Source organism: Dipteris shenzhenensis, chromosome 25, assembly GCF_047967505.1.
Source record: "Dipteris shenzhenensis isolate YYH24624 ecotype China chromosome 25, Dip_SZ_1.0, whole genome shotgun sequence".
In the NCBI taxonomy this organism is placed as follows: Eukaryota; Viridiplantae; Streptophyta; class Polypodiopsida; order Gleicheniales; family Dipteridaceae; genus Dipteris; species Dipteris shenzhenensis.
In genome coordinates, this window is record NC_141620.1 from 38239013 (window position 1) to 38246054 (window position 7042).

Genomic DNA, 7042 nt, shown 5'->3' on the forward strand with positions numbered 1-7042 from the left:
TTGAAGTCAAGCGATGTCATTGGGATACTAAGGGACCCAAGACACAAGCGCCTACATGTGCAAGTTGTTGAAGAGGTGATGAAGGACTTCAAGGATATTGTGGATTGAAAGGAGATGCTTGCAGCTTGTGATACTGTCGATGTAAGTCGTGAAGCTTACACATCTGTTTTCAAAATTTTCAAGTCTACTATTTTGGGAAAGTATAAGAAGTCTACACTGCCTCTACCCACACCTTGGTCTGTGAGACGTGCACAGCAAGAAATAAGCCAATGTGCAAGAGAAATGCTTGGAGGGTACCATTGCATAAGGGGCACAATGACTTGGAAGAGTAAAAAGAAATCTGGCTTGCAAACCTTTGAGATGAACACCTTCAACAATGTCTACTTAAAGGTTGAGAAATTGCAACAAGCAATGGTCAAATTCTATGGCATGAAAGAAGATGGTAAGAGGAAATCCATTATAGCATTGCACTTAACTTAGTTCATTTCCTATATCATGTTTATCCTAATGATTTCTCTCTTTTGTTGTACAAATTGCAATGGAAAGCTCATATTTGTCATCAAAATGGATGAAGCTCAATTGGTGAAAGAACACAAGTTAGAGAGAGTGAGCATCTACATTATGAATAAAGCCTTAGCCTTTGTTCAATTCGTGAAGTCGTGGAGAACTACGGATGTATCTCTTGCAGCCAAGTATTATGGGCTCGCTTCTCTATATGTTGTTGTTCAGTCGTCCATGGCTTTAATTCCGTGGCACATTAATATACTTGGGATTTTCATTGTTGGCGCTGTGTTTGTTCTGCAATCAGTCCAGGGACTAAGAGACTCTAAGTTTCCAATGCTTTCAGGATGAGGCAGAGTCCAGTGCCATAGTAATGACTGCATATCCCCAGACAACTTGCTTTCAAGTCAGGGCACTGCGTGAGCAAAGTCATTTATTGACAGCTTGCTATCAGAATTGGTCATGCAACAATGAAACATCCTTTCTCTGCATACAGATCATCGTGTTCCCTTAGAATAGTTGCCACATCTTTTCTAAGGTTCCCCAACCTTTGACAAAGTCCATGTCATCATTGAATTTGTACCCCTCTTCATAGTTTAAGACCTCCCCTTTTTTTCCAAAGGATCTAAGGTCTTTTACACCCCTCTTTCTCTTTCAAGGTCCTAAAGTTTTCCAACCTTTAGGCTTACTGATTTCAAGTCAAATACTGAGGAGTTCGAGATCCAAAAAAGGGAAAGAGCCAAATTGAAAGGCGAGTCCATGAATCAAAGAACGCGAGATGACTTTCAATGCCTCGAACAAATACCAGGGAAGTGCGCATCACATTTTTCTCTCTGACATAAAGCGCTTTTCTTTATAATTTTTTGGAAAAGATACATCTTTAAAATGACTCCAAAAAGGGATGGTATGATTAGGGAGGCCGAGGAAAGGGCTAGAAAGGGAAAAGCAATAGTCGGAGAGGAAATACATGAGGAGCTACAAGCTAAAACTCAAGAGGATAATGTGGAAATGGAGGATATTGATTATGGTGATTATGGAATTCTGTATACGGAATTCACTAAACTTGAAACTCGAATGCAAAATATAGATTCACAGCTAGGGATTATCAATAATACATTGAAAACCCTAGCTAAAGCTATAACTAAGATAGCCGATTCTCAATCGGTATCTATTACTGAAAAATCACCAATTCCTCCTAATCAAGTTGAGAGGTCCACCTCTCGACTTAGAGAAACCTCAAACATCCTTAAGGACTTAAAACCGCCAATTTTTAATGGGGAAGAAAAGGAGCATAATAAAGATTCGATTAATATGTTCTTGCAAAAGTGGCAAGACTTCCACCGACTCAGGAATACACCTCCTGAAAATCAAGTCGTGGAAGCAAGTCTTTCCCTTGGAAATAAAGCCTATAATGGTGGATGAGCCTCAGGGAAAGTGATAGAATTCTTGGATATTGGATTGAGTTTGAACAAGCCTTCCTAAAAGAGTTTTTACTGGAAATGAATTAGAAAGAGCGTCGGAGGCTTGGGATAATTGCACTATGGGTAAAAACACTCTAGTCCAGTACATAGCAAACTATAGGGAGGTAGTCCTTAAGCTGAAGGCAATTGATGAATTCCAAAAGATAAGGGGTTTCTTGAGAGGTCTTAAAGACACTTATAAAGTTGAGGTGAAAAGAAATTCTCCTAAAACCTTTGAGGAAGCCATTAAGTATGCCCAAATATATGATGATACGATGGGGAAATTCAGAGTTGGAACTTCAGAGCAAACAGGTTTTGTTCCAAAGTTCAATAAATTTCCCAATTTGAAAAGGAAGGGGCACTTTAAGAAGGAGGTTCCTCAAGCACCACCTAAGAAACCTCAAACACAAAATTATCCTCTCTTGAAGAAAGAGGATTATAAAAGGGCTAGGCAAGAAAATCTTTGCTTCAAATGTTTGGGCAAAGACCATGCTGCTTGGAACTACCCTAAAAATAAGCGAGTAGGAGCTAAAGCCCCAAATAGACCTCCACAAAGACAAGTGCATGCAGTGCAAGTGTTGCCGCTTAATGGTACTGAAAAGTACACTGAGGTAGAGGTCTATCATGAGGATAGCACCCACATGTGCTATCTATCATCGACAATGTGGTAGCCCACCTTTGGTCCTCATGATTTAATGAGGATGCATGGAAAAATTAAGGGGCAAAGAGTAACAGTGATGGTCGATGATAGTGCAACACATAATTTCTTAAACTACTCGTTAGTTAAGAAATTAAAATTGCCTGAGAGTCCCAGTGCCCATAAATATGTGGTCTCTTTGGCAAAGGGCAGTGATAAAAAATTTTGAGACACCATGATATTGAGAGTGCTCTCAACGGAAGCAAGAACGGAAGAAGGAGAGAGAGAGACAGAGAGCCACACAAGTTTGGTGGGTGCAGAACAACCCTAATCTTCTTTTTCATTCATTTATATATGTGTTTGAGTATTGTACATAACTGGGGTTAAGGCACAGTGACCTTTAACCCCCACAACCTCCCACTTAAAGGACAATGTGCCTTTAAGGGAGAACAACCAGTGAGCATACTATCCAATGCCCATCAATACACGACAATACTCAAACCGCTGACTAGGTAGACTCTTCGTCAGCATATCTGCAGGGTTATCATCTGTATGAACCTTGACAAGCTCTATGCGCTTGTCCTCAAGTACCTCCCTGATGAAATGGTACCTGACCTCAATGTGTTTGGTCTTTGCATGAAAGACTGGATTCCGTGCTAGCTGAATAGCACTCATGGAATCACTATGCAATGTCGGTACACCTGTATGAATCCCCAAATCTCCCACTAGCCGATCAAGCCATATAGCCTCCTTGCAACCCTCTGTGGCTGCAACATACTCATGGTGGAGAGTATCTCTCTCATGACTTTCAGCATTTCTGTGATACTCGTGGGATTAAGAGAGAGCTTACATCCCCTCGTACTCCAGAGCAAAATCCAGTTGCAGAAAAGATGAACCGTACCATTCAAGAAAGGTTGCAATGCATGCTTTCCAATGCAAGTCTTTCTGGTGGTTTTTGGGCTGAGGCAATGAAGGCTGCAGTGCATGTGATCAATAGATCACCTAGTAAGAGTTTGGATGGTGGTATTCCTGAAGAGGCATGGAGTGGCAAGAAGCCCTCTTACTCTCATTTGCGTATATTTGGGTGTGAGGCATATGCACATGTGCCAAAAGAGCTTCGAAAGAAGCTAGATCCTAAGTCTAGGAAATGCATCTTTTTGGGTTATGGTGAAAGTGGAGAGATGGGCTATCGTCTCTGGGATCCAGAAGCAAAGAACATCATACGCAGCCATGATGTGGTCTTCAATGAGAAGAAGATGCATAAGGCACCCATGAGGGATGTGGAAATGAGGAGAATCACTTTCCAGGATGTGAATCCACCTACATATGTTGATAGACAGCAAGCTGTCCATGCACCAAATGTGCAAGAAATGGTACCACCAAGTACTCCCACAGGTATACAATCAAGGGTAGATGATGGATCATCTATTGGTGGAAATGATGAGCCAAATGTGGCTGATATGCAAGTGGGACAGCCAGCTGAAATGCCCTTGAGAAGATCATCTAGAGTGTCTAGACCGCCTGATAGGTTTGTTCCAGGGGTAGACTATGTGATGCTTACTGATTGCGGGGAGCCTTCTTGCTATACAAAGGCTATGATGCGTGAGGATCAACGCAAGTGGGAGTATGCTATGCAATCAGAGATGAGTTCACTTATGAAGAATAAGACTTGGGACTTGGTTTCTTTGCCACATGGAAAGAAAGCATTGCCATGTAAATGGGTCTACAAAATGAAGGTCACAGGTGATGATGTGCCTAGGTACAAGGCCCGTTTGGTTGCTAAAGGGTTCAAGCAAGAGAAGGGTGTGGACTTTGATGAGATATTCTCTCCGGTTGTGAAGATGACCACACTTAGATGCATGCTTGGACTAGTGGCATCAGAGGATATGGAGCTTATGCAAATGGATGTCAAGACAGCTTTCTTGCATGGGGATTTGCATGAGGAAATTTACATGGTGCAGCCGGAAGGCTTTGAAGAAAAGGGCAAAGAGCATTTAGTTTGCAAGCTGAAGAAGAGTCTCTATGGTCTTAAGCAAGCACCTAGAGAATGGTATCAGAAGTTTGATGCTTTCATTCAGTCCCAGGGTTTTAGAAGGAGTGAAATTGATCACTGCCTCTACACTAAAAGGGCTAAGGATAATAGCCTGATAATCTTGGCACTATATGTGGATGATATGCTATTGGCTAGCAAGAATACTTATGAGCTAGATGCATTAAAGGCCAAGTTGCATGAGGCCTTTGATATGAAGGATTTGGGGCTTGCAGGTCATATTCTTGGTATGCGCATCATGCGTGATCGGAGTAGGAAACTCCTTTGGCTTTCACAAAAAGAGTATGTTACAAAAGTATTGCAACGTTTCAATATGGAGGGGGGGAAGGCAGTGAGTACTCCATTGCCTCCATATGTGAAACTGAGTCATACAGATAGTCCCAAATCAGATGAGGAAATGGCCATGATGGCCAAGGTTCCTTATGCATCAGCAGTTGGGAGTCTTATGTATGCTATGATAGCTACTAGACCAGACATTGCATTTGCAGTGGGAGTTGTTAGCCGGTATATGGCTAATCCAGGAAAGAGGCATTGGGAGGCAGTTAAGTGCATCATGAGGTACATGAAGGGTACCAAGGAGATGTGCATTTGCTTTGGTAAAGGAGACATGCGTGTACTTGGGTACACAGATTTAGACTATGCAGGGCATGTGGATAGTAGGAGATCCACTTCTGGTTATGTGTTCACCTTTGCAGGTGGTGCAGTGTCGTGGATGTCTCGTGCACAGAAGTACGTGGCTTTGTCTACCACAGAGGCTGAGTATGTTGCAGCCACAGAGGGTTGCAAGGAGGCTATATGGCTTGATCGGCTAGTGGGAGATTTGGGGATTCATACATGTGTACCGACATTGCATAGTGATTCCATGAGTGCTATTCAGCTAGCACGGAATCCGGTCTTTCATGCAAAGACCAAACACATTGAGGTCAGGTACCATTTCATCAGGGAGGTACTTGAGGACAAGCGCATAGAGCTTGTCAAGGTTCATACAGATGATAACCCTGCAGATATGCTGACGAAGAGTCTACCTAGTCAGCGGTTTGAGTATTGTCGTGTATTGATGGGCATTGGATAGTATGCTCACTGGTTGTTCTCCCTTAAAGGCACATTGTCTTTTAAGTGGGAGGTTGTGGGGGTTAAAGGTCACTGTGCCTTAACCCCAGTTATGTACAATACTCAAACACATATATAAATGAATGAAAAAGAAGATTAGGGTGGTTCTGCACCCACCAAACTTGTGTGGCTCTCTATCTCTCTCTCTCCTTCTTCTATGGGCTGATTTAGTCTGCTTCCCATAGAGACAGTGCTGACAAAATTCAAAATCAGAGAAACTCAAATGCGGTACATAACCCAAACGGCATAAGAGTTTCATTCCATTCTGGCTCATGTGCCCTAACCTGCAATGCCACAAAGAAGTGCTTGGCTGCTCGGTTATTGCAACAACATGATCAAATACCCCTGATACATGTAAGGGATACAAAGTCCCACACTTGGCACCCCTGGCCAAAAGCATAGAGCCCTTCTGAATTTTCCAACTCTGAAAGCCAAAAGTGGTGTGAAAACCAGCATCATCTAGCTGACCCACTGAAATAAGACTCTTGGTCAGCTTAGGCACATGTCTCACATGTTTCAAAACAAATGCAGACCCATTTGCAAAAGAAAACTTTATGTCACCTGCTCCCACTATGTCACATGCATAGTCATTTCCAAGATGCACACAACCTGTCTTTCCACCTCGGGGGGGTCACTATGTATAAACCCTCTATATCACGTGCGTTCAAGGCCTATATTTAAAGTCCCTTATCTGTAAAAAATTTCATGAATAAAATGTATCCCTTTTCTATACAAATCTGTAATTTTTTTCCAAAACTATTTTAAATAGTCCCTTATGTATATTTATTTCTGTAAATTTTAGAAATAGAAAAAATCCTTCTGTTGAACTCACGTGATAGGGTTACATATGATGAGTGACCCCCCTGAGCTTTCCACTATCATAAGTGGAGAACCATTCCCTATGGGGAGTAACATGGAATGAAGCACCAGAATCCAAAATCCAATCCTGGGAATATGCATCATCTGAAGTGGTAAGCAACTCTGCAGATAAAGTAGACATGAAGAGAACATCATTGTCACTATCATGTGTGACTGCATTGATCTCCTCGATCTTCACTTTTCCTTTGTCCTCCCTTGGACTCTCTTCCTTTTGATTTGCACCCCAATTTGCATTCTTTTTCTTATTCTTTTGCTCTCTTTTCAGCTTGTAGCAATCCTTTTTCATATGGCCCTTCTTGCCACAATGGTAACACTCAATGTTCCGTGCCCTGGATTTGCTACGAGACTTCCCTCTTTCTTGGGACTTCCCCCTGAACTGTGATCTGCCCCTTTGCACATTTAAGG